The sequence below is a fragment of the Lepidochelys olivacea genome, assembly GCF_965140295.1.
Source record: "Lepidochelys olivacea isolate rLepOli2 genome assembly, chromosome: 7".
Classification (NCBI taxonomy): domain Eukaryota; kingdom Metazoa; phylum Chordata; order Testudines; family Cheloniidae; genus Lepidochelys; species Lepidochelys olivacea.
The window spans coordinates 31284928-31302389 of record NC_140417.1 but is presented as its reverse complement, the minus strand read 5'-3'; the positions used below and the strand labels follow the sequence as shown (position 1 = coordinate 31302389).

At 53.8% G+C, this 17462-nt stretch overlaps 1 protein-coding gene and 1 long non-coding RNA gene across 4 annotated transcripts in view; one reads left to right on the top strand and one right to left on the bottom strand.

The window, feature by feature from the left end:
• The window catches only part of MACROD1 (mono-ADP ribosylhydrolase 1), a 185579-nt gene that overhangs the window by 54730 nt on the left and 113387 nt on the right, over nucleotides 1-17462 (bottom strand). The window lies entirely within an intron of this gene.
• The window catches only part of LOC311523641, a 66284-nt gene continuing 53608 nt past the window's right edge, over nucleotides 4787-17462 (top strand). The window contains exon 1 of the long non-coding RNA XR_014712394.1: nucleotides 4787-4867. This is a non-coding gene — a long non-coding RNA (uncharacterized lncRNA). The remainder of the gene's footprint in view (nucleotides 4868-17462) is intronic.

Here is a 17462-nt window from a genome sequence, read left to right as displayed (position 1 = left end):
CTCATGAACCCCAGGGGCTCTCACACAGTCACAAGCTCCCATATCCCTGGTGCAACAGGACCCCCGGACCGGATGACCCAGCAGGACCCCAGATCCCCAGTACAATGGGACACCCAGCCCCAGACAACATCCTAGAACCCCTGACCCTGGATCCTCAGTACAAGGGGACCCCTGCCCCAGCTGACACCCTAGGACCCTTGACCCCAGTTACCCAGTTCAAGGGGGCCCCCTGCTCCAGATGATACCCCACCCCAGGACCCCGATCCCAGATTCCCAGTACAAGGGGACCCCCAGATGACACCCCAACCCCTCCAAACATACACACGACAGACATTAGTCAGGTCATTTAATGCACCACCAGGAAGGGTTTGGATGCCACGGTGATGGGCATGGGGTAAGAACTTCTCTGGGATACACATGGTGCCAGCCCAGGCAGGCACCCCAGGGACCTGGCCAGTTTGTTGCTGCTGCTTGCATTGGTATTCCAGGCCACCGCTGCACTCCCTCCAAACCCCATCGCTGTGCTCCGGCTGTTCAAGGAAAACACCCGCCTTCCCCTGTCTCTTCCTTGGCATCAGGCGTTTCCGTTGCCAAGCAACAGCCTCGAGAGGCTTTTCCTGCCACTGATCAGTTTTGCCAGCCGCTGGCTGGAATGGCTGGACCCAGGTGCCTGCTACCTGCTGCACCACCTGAGACCTGAGGGCTGGGAGGGAGGGGGCTGGCCCTTGCCAAAGACCCTCCAAACTCACAGGCAGAGCCTGCATGTAAACTCCACTGAGCTGCTACCAGTCATGGGGGGTAGGTGGATGTGGCCCTGAGACACAGTGTGCAGATGTGCCTGGGGCATGGCATGCAGTGGGACTGACACACGTTGAAGGTGGCATGTGCTGAGATTAGCATGTGCCATACACCGAGCTAAACATGCATGAGGGAGGCATGCAGCAAGAGTGCCATGCACTGAGGAGGGCATGCAGGTCGCAGTGAGATAAGCATGCATCACGGGTGGCACTGGAGATTTCAATGGGCCAAAACTGTATTTGCAGGCGGCGCTGTCCAAGTGTCCCCTCCCCAATCACTCCCAGGGGGCCTTGGTTTGGAACCTTGGACCTGCCCTGGTCCTGGACTGTGGGAGAGGAGAAAATCCACTGGAGACCCATGGGTATCAGTGAGCTCGATATACACACACATCAGGCTGCAATGCACTGGGTGCTGCACAGACCCTGACCAAGATCAGGGCTCCATTATGCCAGGCACCGCACAGACCCTGATTGAGACTGGGGCCCTGTTGCGCCAGGTGCTGCACAGACACCTTGTTGCTCTAGTGCTGGTAACTACACAACATTTGTGCCCTGTGGCTGTGGGGCTTCCAAACCCCATGTTGATTTTTTATATTCATTGCTCCAACTCTGGAGAACCCAGCTCCTGCTTGCAAAAGGGGAGCCCTCCAAACCTTATGCTGGCCAGGGCTGAAGGAGAATCCCTGTTGGCAGTATAGGAGCTATGACACACACACATCAGCAGTTCGGCTTGGACCAGCAGAGGGCAGCAGGGAGGCACACACGCAGCTATAATCTCCCACTAGGGTGACCTGCCAGTTGTAGACTATAAGGTCACACACAAATCTCAAGAGCAGAGAGCTCTGGGATGGTTTAATTTAGTGGCTCCCTGCAGCATAAACTGTACAAAGTGGGGCGTGGGTGGCTGGAGAGTAAGGAAAGAGGGCTCTCCAAGAACACGCCAATCCTGGGATGGTGGGAGCCATGGCGGGGGAGGGGAGATGGAATTTAATGGGAAATCTGCAGAAAACTGGAGGCTTTTTATAGAAACACTAAAATATCAAATTAGGGAGGAATTATAGGAACATAATAAGGGCCCTTCATTAGCAGATCAGAGCTGGTGGAAGAGGGGGAAATACACGAGCAGGGAGGGGAATAAATATGTATGTGGCTCTTCCTCATTCCTTGCGGATTCATTAGCCCAACATTGCAGGAGTTTCTCTTTCCATGCTGCGGGCCAGAGTTTACAGATCTTAAACTACGATTCATGCCCTGCTGTGAGATATTGTTATTAACATTACAGTAGCACCTAAAGGGCTTGACTGAGATCAGGGCCTCCACTGTGCCAGGCGCTGCCCAGACCCCAACCGAGATCAGGACCGCGTTGTGCTGGGTGCTGCCCAGAGCCCGACTGAGATCAGGACCCCATTGTGCTGGGCACTGCCCAGACCTTGACTGAGATAGGGACCCCTTTGTGCTGGGCGCAGCTCAGACCCCGACTGAGATCAGGGATCCCTTTGTGCTGGGCGCAGCTCAGACCCCGACTGAGATCAGGGACCCCTTTGTGCTGGGCGCTGCACAGACAACAACTCCTCTTCAACCTACCAAGCTCCCAAAACCTCCAGAAAAGAGATACCTAGGTTGGAAAAACAGCTGTCATCTCACCTAGCACCTGAGACGTGGCTGTCTCTGGGGCGGAACACAGGGGCTGTTTACACAGGGACCCCCCCACCCAGCACTGCGATGCAGCGGCCTCTAGGGTGGGGAGCAGTTTAACAGCGGCACACAACAGTTTAAGACAGGAAGTGAAGATTCAAGTATCAAATGAAACTACAGACAGATTAAGAGGAGAGAGTGCCCACTACTAAGCCCATCCCGGCACCCCCTGCAGCACAGAGCCCGAGCGCTGCACTGGGGTTAGCACTGACAGCTATGGGAAAGAGCTCCCTATTTAGCCGCCACTGGTCCTTGCAGCAGCGCCCCCATGCACTGTGCTGGGGCACTGGGGTCAGCACTGACTGTGGGCAGACAGGAACCCCATTGAGCCCTCCTACCCTGCTCCCTGCAGCACAGGGCCCCCTAGCATCACACAGGGGAACTGGGGTCAGCACTCACTGAGGGGACATGGCCCACTAGCATTGCGCATTGAGGTCAGCCAGGCAGGAGAGGGCATGGGGGGAAATGTGAGTGGTACTGGTCCAAGGGTTGTGTGTCACTCTGCATGGGGACAAGAGCCAAGGAGCTTCCAACCGGTGTGACTGTCACTGAAAGGGCTGCAACCCAGAGTCAGGCCCGTCCGGTAATTAGTGCCCACAGGGGAAGGTTGGCGCAGAGGCCCTGACTCCTCTGGTGGTGCTTTCGACTGAGCTGAGACCCAACACAGTGATTTCACGCCAGGGCTAAGGAAGAGCCATCTGATGGGAAGTCACCACGACCCTGACTGCCACGCGAGGAAAGAGAGGGCGAAGGGATGGAGCCGGGGCTCAGAGCAAATCAACTTAGGACTCAGTCCTGACTTCCAGGCCTCGCCCCCACTCTGAGCCACTAGGCACCCACCCACGCACCAAGCTGGGGATAAACCCCAGAAGTCCTAACTGCCCCCTGCACTAACCCACTAGACACCCCCCTATCCCCCTCCCCCTGAGCAGGGACAGAATCCAGGAGGGTCATTTCAGAAAACTTCAGGGGCGAGGGGAAGGCAAAGCTGTGTCAGGCTATAGAGCCTTATACGTGACTATTATATCCTGCATCGGGGTGGGGGATGGCATAATGGAGAATTTAGACCTATGAAAATCTGTGGGGTGGCAACTGCCCCTGCCTGGCTCCCAGCCCCCTGCTCTCACCCACTAGACCCCCCTCCCTTAGAACACTCCCAGACCATCCCAGCCATCATCTGTTTAGGTACAGACTGAAAAGTGGGGGAAATACCCCTGGGGGTCCCCTCTCCATACCCCTCCCGCATCACAGCCCCAGAGGGGAAGGGCTCACAGCCTGACTGGGGGGGGGGCACAACGGCCAAAGGGCTTGAACAAACAAAACTCTCCCTGGGGACAAATCCCAGGGTACTTGGTTTGCAGCCACTACTGCATTAGATGACAGACTGATGGGGCCAGATGCACACCTGGTGTAAACTGGGGTCAATGGAGTGATGCTGCTTTACACCAGCTGGGGATCTGGTCCCATTGACTCCAATGGAGTGATGCTGATTTACACCAGCTGGGGATCTGGTTCCAACGGAGCGACGCTGATTTACACGAGCTGAGGATCTGGCCCCATTGACTCTAATGGAGCAATGCTGATTTACACCAGCTGGGGATCTGGTCCCATTGACTCCAATGGAGCGACGCTGATTTACACCAGCTGGGGATCTGGTTCCAATGGAGCGACGCTGATTTACACCAGCTGGGGATCTGGTCCCATTGACTCCAACGGAGCGACGCTGATTTACACCAGCTGGGGATCTGGTTCCAATGGAGCGACGCTGATTTACACCAGCTGGGGATCTGGCTCAGCTCGACCCCCTCCCCCCTCCTGACGGCTGCCCTTCATGACGACGCTGCATCATTATCCCCACAGCCCCTTTTTTCGGCTCCAAAAGGCCCCGTGAACCATAAAACAGGCGTTGCTCTCTCTGGCCCCTCTGCCATTTTAGCTGCAGGGGGCGGCGTGGGGGGGCCCTGCCGGCGTCCAGCTAGCAGGAAGCACCCCGGCTCTTCCTCCCGTTACACCGCGTTGCATCGCCCCGGCTAGCACAAATGCACAGCGCGCTGTAGATGTCGTCTGGCGCGCCAGTGGCATCGCAAGCGGTCTCCCCCGCGCTCCCCAGCAGCCGTGTGTGGGGGGGTGTGTGTGTGTCTTTGCTCGCCCCCACCCCCAGCACACCAACCTTCACTCTGCTCCACACTTCATCCCTTGGCCTTAGCTCGCCCCACGCCGCGAGCCAGCCCTCCCTCCCCACCCCTCTGTTTGAACACCCCCCTCGCCGATTTCCTAGTCTGAGTCTCCATCCCTTTTTGCCTCGTTACTGGAATAAACTGGCCGGCTGGCGTGATAAACTTTGTGGAGGGAGAGAGCGATTGGACGCCAAACAGGTAAGCTTCCACCCCCAAATATATGTAGAGAGAGATTTGTTCGTATTGAAGCCCAGGATGCCTGGGTTCCAAACAGACCTCGCTTGCAAGGCTGCTCCGGGATTTGCAATGATAGCGTGGTTAAAATGCCCGGGCTCCACCGTACAGATTCACTGCTCTGGATTTGCCTAGCTTTCTAAGACTTTTCTGTGATTAAAACCCCATTATGTAGGGGTCTGTCCCTCAGCTGTTAGCTCATCGAGCTTATTTACTTTTGCTGGAGAAACCAGGGTTTTCCAAAAACCTGCAGCGCATTCAAATCCCCACTGCCTCTGTTCTCAAGTTGGGTGTTTTTTGTGCAATAGGGCAAAAGGATGGAGATGGTTTTGGGCACTGATTTTAAGGAGGAGTGGGGGTGGGGGGGAAGCTTGTGTGATTTGATTTCTCTGTCCCTACCTGGAATTAGTTATTTCACACAGGGGGAGGGAAAGTGAGGAGAGACCAGCAGACCAAAAATAAAAAAGACGGATTTGAGAATCGGCTAATGGGGGGTGGGAGGAATGCAAGCTGCTTTCCCGGGCAAGACTGATAGCCGCTGTGCCGTGAAGAGCTGGCTTTGCACCTGGAGAAGATGCAGCGGGGGGTGTGTGTGTGTGTGAGAATGTCTTTCCCATTAGACCCCAGAGTGAAATATATTTTGTGCTCCTTCACCTCTGCATGCGTGTTTCTTGTTGCTTTTCATGTACCGTTCCATTCATGCATACATGATAGCCATGCCAGTAGCTGAGTGCACAAACAGGGACATTCCAGCCACTTAAGAAAACAAGGTGCTCGGGTGAGCTTACACTTCAGTAACCTTTCTGAGCAACGGCAAAATATCCCCCCCCCCCCAGCAGCTGGGTTGAAATCTGTTGCAAGGAATGAACCCACAATTTGGAGAATTTATTCCAATTTACGCTGTGTATTTTTTCTGGAGGGGGTTCCGGAAAGAAAAGCGATGCTCTGAATTTTGCAGCATTGCCCGATCCACATTCAACATTTCATTTCCTAGCAGGAGGGCAAATAATCCAAAACTCAACATCGAACACTGGCTGGTATGGACATAAAGCTGAGCTTTTTTGTCTTTTTAAACTGGATTCTGCTGTAAAGAAAAATTCTCCCTGGGGGCTCTAATCTTTTGCAACTTCTCAACCTGGGCAAAAGGATTTGGAATTCACATTTTCCAAATGGACCAGGAAAGTCAGGAACTTTCATTTAATTAATAATGTTTGCAAGGTGCTTCCACTATAGAGAAGAAGGGTTATGTTAGCTCTTAATCCTGCAAGGATTTAAACAGTTGCCCCCTTTTCTTCAAGGTGAATAAATCGAAGTAACAATTAACCCGCTCTCAGAAAAGCCAATATTTCCCTCCTTCTTAAAGTATATTTATAAGAAAGCAATGCGTGTATATTGTATTTGGTGGACTGGCTTCTATCAAAGCCCATGCACACACAGTGGTGTAACTCAATACACGACCTCTCCTTCGGATTTGATTTTACTTTGGATGGTGTTAGCTTGATATTTTTAATAAGCTGTTTGCTAGGGACTTTTCCTTTCCCAGCCTATGTTGAATAGAAAGAAGTGGGATCTATCTGTCTATTTATCTACCTGCATTAATTCTGGCGAGTCAGTCTGGACTTGTTCTGTGTCTGCTTTTGGGAAAGGCTCAATGGCCTGCAATCATAGTTCTTCCACTCAAAGGTGTTTTATGAAAACAGAAATATTTTATGCACTCTATTATATTTGGATCTGTGTGTCGCTCGCTTTCCTCTGGGGGGGGGAAGAACACCCCCACCCACCAAATAATCCTGCCACTGGTTTTGTGTGTGTGGTCCATGAAGAAGAAAAAAGATTTCTTGCAGTATCAGGGCCAGGGGCCCTGAGTGCTGAATTTTGAGCTGGGATTTTAAGACAGAAAGCTTTAAGACACCCCTTTCTATAATCTCTCTCTTTTTGCCCAGTTTGTGGCAAGAATTGAGGCCTGTGGAACTGTAGCAGGAGAAATGATATGGCAAAGTTTTAAAATAAAAATCAATTTTGTTGCCTTGAAAAGTGGGAAAAATTTCTGCTTTGGGGGATTTTGTGGCTGCTGTTAAAAGCTGAATAGCCCAAACATTGAGACTGTGTGGTGGGGTGGGGGCTGAAGTGCCAGCCAGGTAGCTGGATTTGCTTAAGGAAATAACATATTTAGGGCTGGGGAAAAGAAATGAATGCGAACTGGCTGCTGATGAAAGATGCGTGTATGTGGCAATGAAGGAAAATATTTGGGAGTGAAAATGATCTGCATCTGTGGACAGCGGAAGTCTTGTAGTGTATTAGACCAAACTTCTGGCTCTGTTGTGAATTGAACAGGCTGGCAAATAAGAGCAAAAAGAGGGTGGAAAAGCAGAAATACACTTTTGGAGTCCATGTCTGTGTTTTTTCCACCTGTGTCAGCAACACGGAGGGCCCATCTTGGATCATAGCATTCTGCTCTTATTCTGGGAAAGTAGGCTCGATTCCCCCCATCCCTGGATGAGGGGAGAGACACAATTCCCAGGTTCAGAAAGGCAGGGGCCCCAGATTCATAGAATCTGCAAACAAATAGCGGGAACCATTTCTTAGCATTAGGGCAAGTCACGGCCTCTGTTCAATCCCTGACCAGCTGGTTAGTTCACCACATTTCTGCCTCGCACGTGAACTCTGCCCTGCTTCCCCCGTTTCTGGTTTGCAAAGGCAGCCTGCAGGGGCTGGGAGGATCAAGCGGTGGGATCAAAACGGAGTCAGGATGCTTGGGCTCTATACCTAGCTCTGGCAAGGGAGTAGGTCTAAGGGTTAGAGTGGGGTTAGGGCTCGGAGCCAGGACTCCTGGGTTCTATTCCCAGCCCTGGGCTGGAAATGGGGGTCTATTGGGTTAAAACAGGGTGCGGAGGCTGGAGGTCAGGACTCCTGGGTTCCATTCTCAGCTGTTGCCTGGCGGGGTGCAGAAACATCCATGCCTCAGTTTCCCTGCCTCTAACACAGGGATAATGATGTTGACTTAGCAGCTGAAGAGACAGAGCACTGAAATACAAAGCTGCCCGAGAGATCAAATGAAAATGACCTGAAGTCCTCATGCTCCTTGTTTGGTTTTGACAAGGCTCTGAGTCAAAGAGGGTTGTGGAGGCGAATTAATGACGAGGTATGATCTGTATTGTGCTTGTGCCCAGGGCCCTGGTCATGGACCAGGCCCCCAGTGTGCCAGGTTCTGTATAGACACAGAGCAAAAAACTCAGCCCCTGGAAGGAAACCTGCAGACCTGCAGTCCAGAGTCGTGGGTATAGCAGCACCCCTGGCACACCCACGCTCCAGGCTGGGAGAGCCACTGTGCAGGGAGTGCTGGGCTTGGCGTGGTGTTCACTGTGCCATCATGAAGTTGCATATGCTGTCTGATACATATCACAGCCTGTCACACAATCACAAACACACACGCATGGTTTCACACAGCCATTCCCGCACACTCCCACTCCAAGAGGAAACCAGAGTAGAGACAAGGGAGCACGGTCGAGCGGCTAGGGCTCCTGGGCTCTATTGCTGGCTCTGTCACTGTCCTGCTGGGTGACCTTGAGCATGTCACGACCCCGCTTTGTGCCTCAGTTTCCCCCCTGCCCTTTGTTTGGACTGTTGCCCCCTGTGTCTGGGCAGCACCAGCTCTGATATTGGTCACAATACACATAATTAAAGACGAGATGAAAGCCAGGGTGGGATCGGCCAGAACTAGCAAAGCAAACGCTACCAAATCAAATCCAGTGGATTTCCCCACCCTCCCTCTAGTGGGAGATCCTTTGTCTGCTCTCACACTGCTAGGAATTCAGGGTAACTCTCAGCCACGGGTGTTGGAGCAAATGGCCCTCTTAGCACCCCATGGCCTGGTTTACAGTGCCTGCACACCTGGGTGCGGCTGTCCTACAGTCCCATTTCTCTGCTGCAGCCCAGCCAGCTGCTCCTGCACACGGGGTCAGAGCTGGGTGTGGGGAGCTGGAGCCAGCTTCCCTAGGCAAAGGGCGGAGGCAGCAACCACATCCTGGGAATCAAACCAGCAACTTCTGGGTCTTTCCAACAGAAGGCTCTGCTGCCAGGGCTGTAGCAGTCGCTACATAGTGCCTGGCCCCCATGGTGGGCCTGGCCTGCACAGCCAGTCCTTTTAGCGCAGGCGCCAGCATTAAGACCAAAGGGTCCTCGGTTCTAGGCCCACTGCCGGCACCACCACCTCCCCCAGGGCAGCTCACAAATCAGCACAGAACACGTCCTGCTTGTAGCTGATTCTTTTGCCCTTTGCACAACAGCAGTGGGACAGGACCACCCAGTGCAAATCACCGGTTGCTGAGCAGCTATGACGTGCAAGGCCTAGTTGTGGATACACGCTGCTGTGCTGGCTGAGGTCTTGGCCCTACAATGCAGCGGGCGCCGCTAGAGGACTCACCAGCTATTCAAAGGGATATAACCCAATTCCTATACTACTTCAGTGGTGACATGGACATGCCAGCTAGGCCACGCTGGCTCCACTAACACCCCCTGCCACACAAACACACACAGAGAGCAGCACAGCGTAAGATGGGTTTCTGTGTGGGCTGACTGACTGAGGGGAAAGGGCTCCTGGCTTCTATCCCCAGCGCTGGGAAGGGAAGGGAGTCTAGTGAGCATGTTCCCACTCTTTGCCTCAGTTTCCCCCTCTGTACAATGGGGATAATGATACTGACCTCTGCTGGAAAGTGTCTTTTGAGATCTACAGATGAACAGCACCATCAGAGAGCCAGGGATGAGTTTGTGTGTGTGTACACAGAGCTCCACCCACGTGATGCCATCCTGGGGTTTCAGTGACTGATGTAACAATTTTAACGGGTGCCATCAGTCCATTAGAGATGTTTGTTTCTCAGCTGCACTGCGCCTTGGGGAAGCCTCTCTGTGTGTGTATCTGTCTGTCTGTGACAGGATGTGTGTCTGTCAGTTGCAGGGGGGGTCTGTATTGATTTTCACTCCTGTTTTTAAGGGGTTACATTCCAGTCCCACCCCCAGCCCTGCATCCCTCTGGATCCTGCCTTGCTCCACGCCCCGGAGGCTCCAACCCAGTGGGATGGGAAGTTCCGCTTTAGCCCAAGCGGGGCGGTGTTGGGAGGACGAGGGACACACATGGCCTGTGCAGATCACTCCTGCTCAGACGGATCAGCCCCACCATGGGCAGCTCGGGAGCATCAGCCTGAACAGGGACACGCAGTGTGACAAGTACTGTGCAGTGTAGTTGTGTTACATACACACATAGCACAGAGCAGTGCATCTTTAACACCACTACACACACACACAGAACGCAGTGTGTGTATATCTAACACCACTACACACACAGCATGCTATATATCTAACAAACACTGTGCACACACAGACACACACAGCACAGTGTATGTATATCTAACAACATTACACACAGAGAGTTTGTTGTGTATCTAACAATACTACACACACCCAGAGCATGGTGTATATCTAACACCATTATACACACATGGTAGCACAATCAGCTCTGTTTCCGCTGCATAATTTACTCAGTCTGCAATTATTTCATTCTCTTAACAAGGAAACAAAATGTGCCTCTAATTAGCCTGGACTGCACTTCCCCCGGCCGCCTCTACAAGGGCTCCCAGTCCTGCTAGAGGCACAGCACAGCTGTGGGCTCCAGGTGGCGCTGTTAGGTTCAAGTGCTGGCCTGGGGCAAAAATGACCAGGGTTCGATTCCTTGTTCTGCCACCGTCTTGCTGTGTGACCTTGGGTAAGTTACTGCATTGCTCCTGGACGCTGCTCTCACCGATGAGATAATCCTTATTTGTCCATCAAGATGGTGAGCTCTTGAGGACAGGACTTTGCAGCACCTAGCACAATGGGCCCCAGTGTGGGTCAGGGTCTTCACAGCTCTGGGTTTGGTGATGCCCTGATCTCGGCTGGGCTCTGTGCAGTGCCTGTCACAATGGGGGCCCTGATCTCTCCTCCCAACTGAGATCAGGCCCCCCACTCCATGCTGGACGCTGCACAGACTCAGTGGGAGACAGACCCTGCCCAAACCGCAATCTAAAAAGATTCCTCCCTCCATCAGTGAAGACTGTTGCAAAATATTCCACAGAAAGGGGCTGTGGGGGCATCATTGGACATTCACCTCCTGAGAACTGGGATCACAAATGAGATGAGTTTTAAAAACTCAGCTGAGTTTACTTTTTTGTTCATGTCTCTAAACCATGCCAGGTTTTCATGACTCAATGGGAGGGCAGAATACCAAGACCAGCAGGGGACTGTGGGTTGGGATTGGGGGGCACCAGCAGAGCTGGGGGTGCAGGCCGGGCTGGGATAGCAGGAGGCTGCGGGTTCGGACTGAAGGGCATGGAGGGGAACCTCGTGCACTATTCCCAGCACCAGCCGGTGTCAGCAGTTACCACTGCACTCCTAACCATGAAATACTCACTCCGGATCTTGATGAAGAGAGCAGGGGCGAGGCGCTGATAATATTGAATGGCCCCGCTGACTGCAGCGACTGCAGGAACTGGCATCAGGCAGCACTCAGTGCCTCTGCTCTCTCCACTCGCCTACATGTCGCTTTGTGCCGGCAACTGGACCAGTGTGTTGGGGGAATCCATCCCCCAGGCCACAGAGACCTGCGCACCCATCAACACCCACTCGCTACAGAACTTAATTCTGCTGCTGTGGGGGCCCTATCCTACAAGCTTTAAGCTGACCCCTAGGAAAAGGGGGGGCAGAAATAGAGGAATTATTTAAAGGCTTTTCCTAATGTTCTTCCACTGGGATTGAGATGCATCAGCAGAGCTGGGGAAGGGGGGCAGGGCTGGGAGCGCAGGGGGCTGTGGGTTGAGATTGAGGGGCACAGGCAGAGCTGGGGGGAGCCCAGGGCTGAGATAGCAGGGGGCTGCAGGTCGGGATTGAGGGGCACTGGAGCTATATATGTGGAGATGCTGCGGGAAGAAAGGACTGCCACCTCCAAAGGACCAACACTCATTTGACCGGGGGGGATCAGGCCCCCATCTCCTCACATGGTTATTAATCCTGACCAGCCCACATGATACACTGTCCCTCACAGCAGCTGGCCCAAGCTACCTCAGCCCAGAGCCTGGCTGCTTACACGGATGGGAAGCCCAGAGAGAATTGTACGGGACACCTGTGGGCTCAGGTCAGGAGCTAGCTATCCCCCATGGCCCCGCTAGGCTCCTCTCCACTTCCCGCAGCCTGCTAAGGGACCAGGGTTTCCCTGGGGAGCCTCTCTGCCCTTTTATTGCAGGAGGGTCAATGGGTTTTGTGGGGGCAGCCCGAGGTCTCCTGGGGGGTGGATGAATGATGGAATGCTAGGAGAGTGGGATGGGGGGATGGATCGGGAATGTCAGCCACGTAGGGGCTGGGTTTGGGATCCTTCTGCTCCCACATGGGGGGGCTCAACCCCTATTACAATGTGTTGTGCAGCTGTGCCCTGCTGGGTGCAGTACCGCCTGCTGACACCAGGGGTGCAAAAGCTGTAGCTCCCACAGGATGCAGTACATGCTGCTGCCACTAGGGGTGTGTGGAGCAGCTGCAGCACCCCCTGGCTGCTAGGAGGTGCAGAGCAGGGGATGCAGAGTCTGCTGGGGCCACTGCAGCTCAGGGAGGCATCTACCGAGATCGGGACATCTGTTGGGCTAGGCACTGCACAGACCCAGCTGGAGACGGGCTGTGCCCCCAGACCTCCCAGTCTGAGAGCTGCACTACACTAGGAAATTAGATGGACCCAGCTACGTCGCTCAGGGAGTGAAAAATCCACACTCCTGAGTAGTTAAGCCGACCTCAGTTCCTGTGTAGACAGCTATTGCTGCTCAGGGAGGGAGACTTACTACAGCCACGGGAGAACCCGTCCCATCGCTGCCAAGTATCTACACTGAAGCACCGCAGTAGCATATTAAGTGTAGCCAGACCCTACACAGTCAAAGGGTGAGAGGGGAAACAGGTACCAAGAGGGGAAAGGACTTGCAAAAGGTCAGTGGCAGAGCTGGGAATAGACCCCAGGCGTCCTGGCTCCCAGCCCCCTGCTCTAACCACTAGACCCCACTCCCCTCCCAGAGCTGTGGCTAGGACTCAGGTAGGGTCCCTGTTCAGAGCTTGAGGGCCCAGCTTTTCCCAGATGGCGCAGACAGGTCCCGACAGCAGGCCAGCACTGTGAAATTTAGCAATGGCTGTACCAGAAGAAAGCAGAAAGGACCTGGCTACCAGCCCACACTGGAGAGTGGGGCTCTTGTGCGCAAGATTTAGCACACGGCGGCCTTGTGCTATTGTGCAAGGTGCATCTCCCCACGCTGCCCCAGGGAGGATCAGCCACCTTTTGGGTGCAAGGGGCTCTTGCATCCTCTCCTGCTGTCTCTATAGCTCACCACAGCCTTGCACTGTTCTCACTGTGGCCTTGCCTGCTTGTGCCAGCCACGCCCACCCATGCCCAAGCCTCTTCTTGCCAGGATGCTGCTACAGGACACGTGCCACCATTTGTGTAAGTGGCTCTCATGCCCTTCCCAGCCCCTTCAGCTCCCCTCTGCCTTGCACCATTTTGCAACCCGCCTGTGGCTGAGCTGATTAGCAGCCTCCTTGTGCAAAGTGCTCGTGTGTCACTCACCCACCCAGCCGCCAGGCCAGCTTGGGGAGGGGACAGCGGTGGGGATCCATTAATGCAAGTTGGGGGGGGGTCCCCTGCCAACTAGGAAAAGGGGAGGGTACCAGGCTGGAAGCATGAAAAGCCATGCTGTGCTCAGCAGGGCCAATGGCAATGGCCCCGAGTTGGGCAATGTCTGTCTGTCCTTCCAGCTCCCCTGCATGGCTCATTAAACTCTGCCAGATGCACAAGCCCTCAGCCTGTACTGTCCAGAGACGCAGAGGCAAAGCATTCTCCAGTCCCAACCCCACGCAGCGATCTCGGCGCGGGATGGGGTCTGCTCCCCCATCCACCCACATCAGCTTACTGGCTTCAGCTGAGTTGCTTTGCCTCAGGGTGAACAGAAGGGGATCATCTCAATGCTGCCTGAGTGGGAGCAGGGGGTCGGGGGGGCTGGGAGGTAGGACTCTTGGTTCTATCTCCCACTCTAGGAGCGGATTCCCTAGCTACTCTTCTCTGTCTCTCCTCCCATGGATCTCCAAGCAGGACTGTGGTGCCATCAAACCGAGCCCCTTTGCCAGGAGAGATGGACAGGGGGCCTGGTGGGACGAACTGGCAGGAGGAATGGGCTGGCACGAGACCAACAGGATCAGCCCCTGGCCCCTCGCTGGAGGGTCCACCCACACTGAGACAGCCATCTTCATTACACATCTAGCAACGCCTGCGCCCTCAGCTCCTCTCACTCCTATTAGGGGCATTTCCAGGGGACTCCCAGGGCCTGGGCTCGCCCATGATTTGTTTGCTGCCAGGAAAAAAGCGGGGTCAAGTGAATCAAAACCACATTTTCATTTAACCTCCAGGGTGGCTTTGGAATCCTGCCATTCCCATAGCTGTGGGGGTGGAGCCAGGTTGCCTGGGTGCAGTCTATGGCTAGGGCCGGGAGATTGGGAGGCAGGAGCCCTGGGCTCTATTCCCAGAGCTGGGAGGGATGTGGGGTCTAGTGGTTAGTGCAGAGGGTGGGCCCTGGGAGTCAGGACTCCTGGGTTCTATCCCCAGCTTCAAAGGCAATGGAATCTAGTGGGTTAAAGCAGGGGAGGAGTGGGGGGCTGGAGTCAGGACTACTGGGTTCTAGTCCCAGATCTGCTGCTTCCCTGCTGTGTGACTTCGGGTGAGTCTCTCCTCTGTGCCTCATTCTCCTCCCATCCTGTGTCTGTTCAGACTGTGAGCTCCGTGGAGCAGGACCTCTGCAGTGCCTGGCACAGCTGAGACCTTTGGGGCCTGTGCAGCACCCGGCACAAGTGAACCCCTGATCCCAGCCAGGGCCCTCAACCAGTACTGCAATACAACCAACAGCACGGGGGACCAAAGCTCAGAGCTCGCCCGCCTCGTTTGCATGGGGAAATTGGGGTCCACGTCCCCCTCCCCTACATGCAGGACACGCCCAAACCAAACGGTATTGGCATGTTCTGTGCTTGGCTGCAGCTCCAAGCCCTGGCTGATGGGATGCCTAATTAACCACGGACTGCACCCTCCACTAGCCATGGGAGCCCAGGCACCCAGCCAGCCCATTAGAACCTGTCTCCACGTGACTAATGCTTGCGAGTGAACTGGCCAAATATAAAAAAACAGAGAGGAAAGAGCTGAATTCGCTTGCAAGAAGAAATCTGGGGCAGCTGCTTATGGTCAAGAGCCAGGGCTCCTGGGATCTAGCCCAGGTCTGGGAGGGGAGTGGGGTCTAATGGTTAGATTGGGGGACTGGGAGCTAGGACTCCTGGGTTCTAGCCCCAGCTCTGGAACAGAAGTGGGGTCTCATGTTAGCGCTGTATAAGAGACATTTATTTGCTTTTGAGCCTTTAGGCATCATATTTTTCAGCTTTTCTACATAGTCACACGGGCTGGACTTTTTTTTAAGCACATAAACAAAAGCTAAGGGTAGCAGGGACCTACCTGCTCTGACTTCAAGCCCATGTGCTGCCTCAGTTTCCCTTCTCTCAGATGGGTTCTCCCAGCTCCCAACACTGGGTTTTTTCTCCCAGTTGCTGCAGTGACTTATCTGTCCAGCAACGTCATGACAATCCACCCATTCCAGAGTTCAGAACAAAGGCCAAACAGGAACTAACCCCCAAAACTCCCTCTCGGCCAATCCTTCAAGGGTCTTGCCCAGTTCCTAATTGTCATGAATTCTTCTGTTGGCTCCATCTTCCAGCCCTCCTAGCTGCAATCGGTTCCTTTGTCTGCCCCCTTGTTAGCAGTGATAGCTGCACCTCCCCCTGCCAGAGGGTGGCAGCATAGCGGGAACCCACATGGGAAATAAAAATAACTGTCTGCCTCTAACTGTCCTGTCCCCTTTCCAAGGCCTCTTCCTATATATCCAACTGCAGCCCTTCCCTGGCTGTTCTCCTGCTTCCCCTCCCAGCTATCCCTGGAGCTCTTGATTGATCACAGCTGCCCTTCATGCCCTGATTGCCTCACACTCATTCCGTACACCTGGGGAGGTGGGGCTCAGGCTGGCACAGGTGTGGCAGAATCCTCGCCCCACACTTAAAGGGCCAGCTCTCCGTGGGGCACTGAGAATATCAGGACTCTGGGACCTGGGCCTCGAAGTGAAATGTCATGAGAGCTGGCAACACTGAGTGGCAGAACGTGGTACTTGAAAACCCTCACCCAGACACCTCCTGATCATTGTTATTTAGTATTAGCCCTAGGAAAGTTTCCGATGGGATGTTTTCCCAGCCGTTTTGCCAAAATTCCACGGGAATGTGACGATCCTGCCAAATTTCATTGGGGGGGAGTGGGGAGCGGGAAATGACCCTGGAGACAGAACATGTTGATTTTTCATTCCAAAGTCACTTTCTGTTTCAAAATTTATTTTATTTTATATTATAAAAATACATATACTTTTCCCTCCAAAACTGTCCAAATTGAAACATTTGACTCCAAAGGATTTTTTTTCAAAAATTTCGAGATTGGCTGTTTGGTTCTGGTTTGGAACACAAACAGATTTTGGAATCATGGCATTTTCTGTGCAGCAGAAACGCTGCTTCCCGCACAGCTCTAATAATTCCTATTATTTATTATTTGCATGGAAGTCATGGACCCCATTGTGCCAGGCACTGTAAAACAGAGCAAAACACTGCCCCTGCCCCAAAGAGCTGTCAATCTAAGTATAAGACTAGAGACAGCAGATGGATAAGTGACAGACGGGGAAGCCCAAGGAAACAGTGAGACAGTATTGGTCAGCATGATGGGCAGTGGTATCAGCGCACCAGCAGGGAGGCTTCAGAGCAAGGGAGAGTCTGGAAGATGGATGTGGAGGTGGCTCTGAAGTTCCACTCAAATGCGAGGGGCAGTGTGCGAGACAGCACAAAGGGGCTTGTTTGAAAATGTAACAAGTGGGCGATGGCGGCCGGGATCATGGGCGAGCGTCGAGAGCCTGACAGCAAACGAGACATGCTAGGCAGGGTGCGGATTGAGTGTGGAGGGCCATGAAAGGGAAGGCAAGCAACATGTGCTTTCAGCACTAGAGAAGGGGAAGCCAGTGGAGCAATTCAAATTTTGATGGGAAAAAGTCCAGACAACAAATGGATGGAGAGGTGTATGTAGGGGGGCGTGGAGGGATGGATGGATGGAGAGGGGTACGTAGGGGGGCATGGAGGGATGGATGGATGAATGGATGGTATGGGGGCACGTAGGGGAGTCTGTATGTATGGATGTATGTATGTAGGGGGCATGGATGGATGGAGGGGTATATGTAGGGGGGATGGATGGATGGAGGAGTGGATGGAGGTGACATGGATGGATGGATGCATGGAGGGGTGTACGTAGGAGGGCATGGATGGATGGACGGAGGGATGGATGGATGGATGGGCCATGGATGGATGGATGGAGGAGTGTATGTTGGGGGTCATGGATGGATGGATGGATGGATGGAGGGGTGTGCAGGACAGGTGGATGGATGGA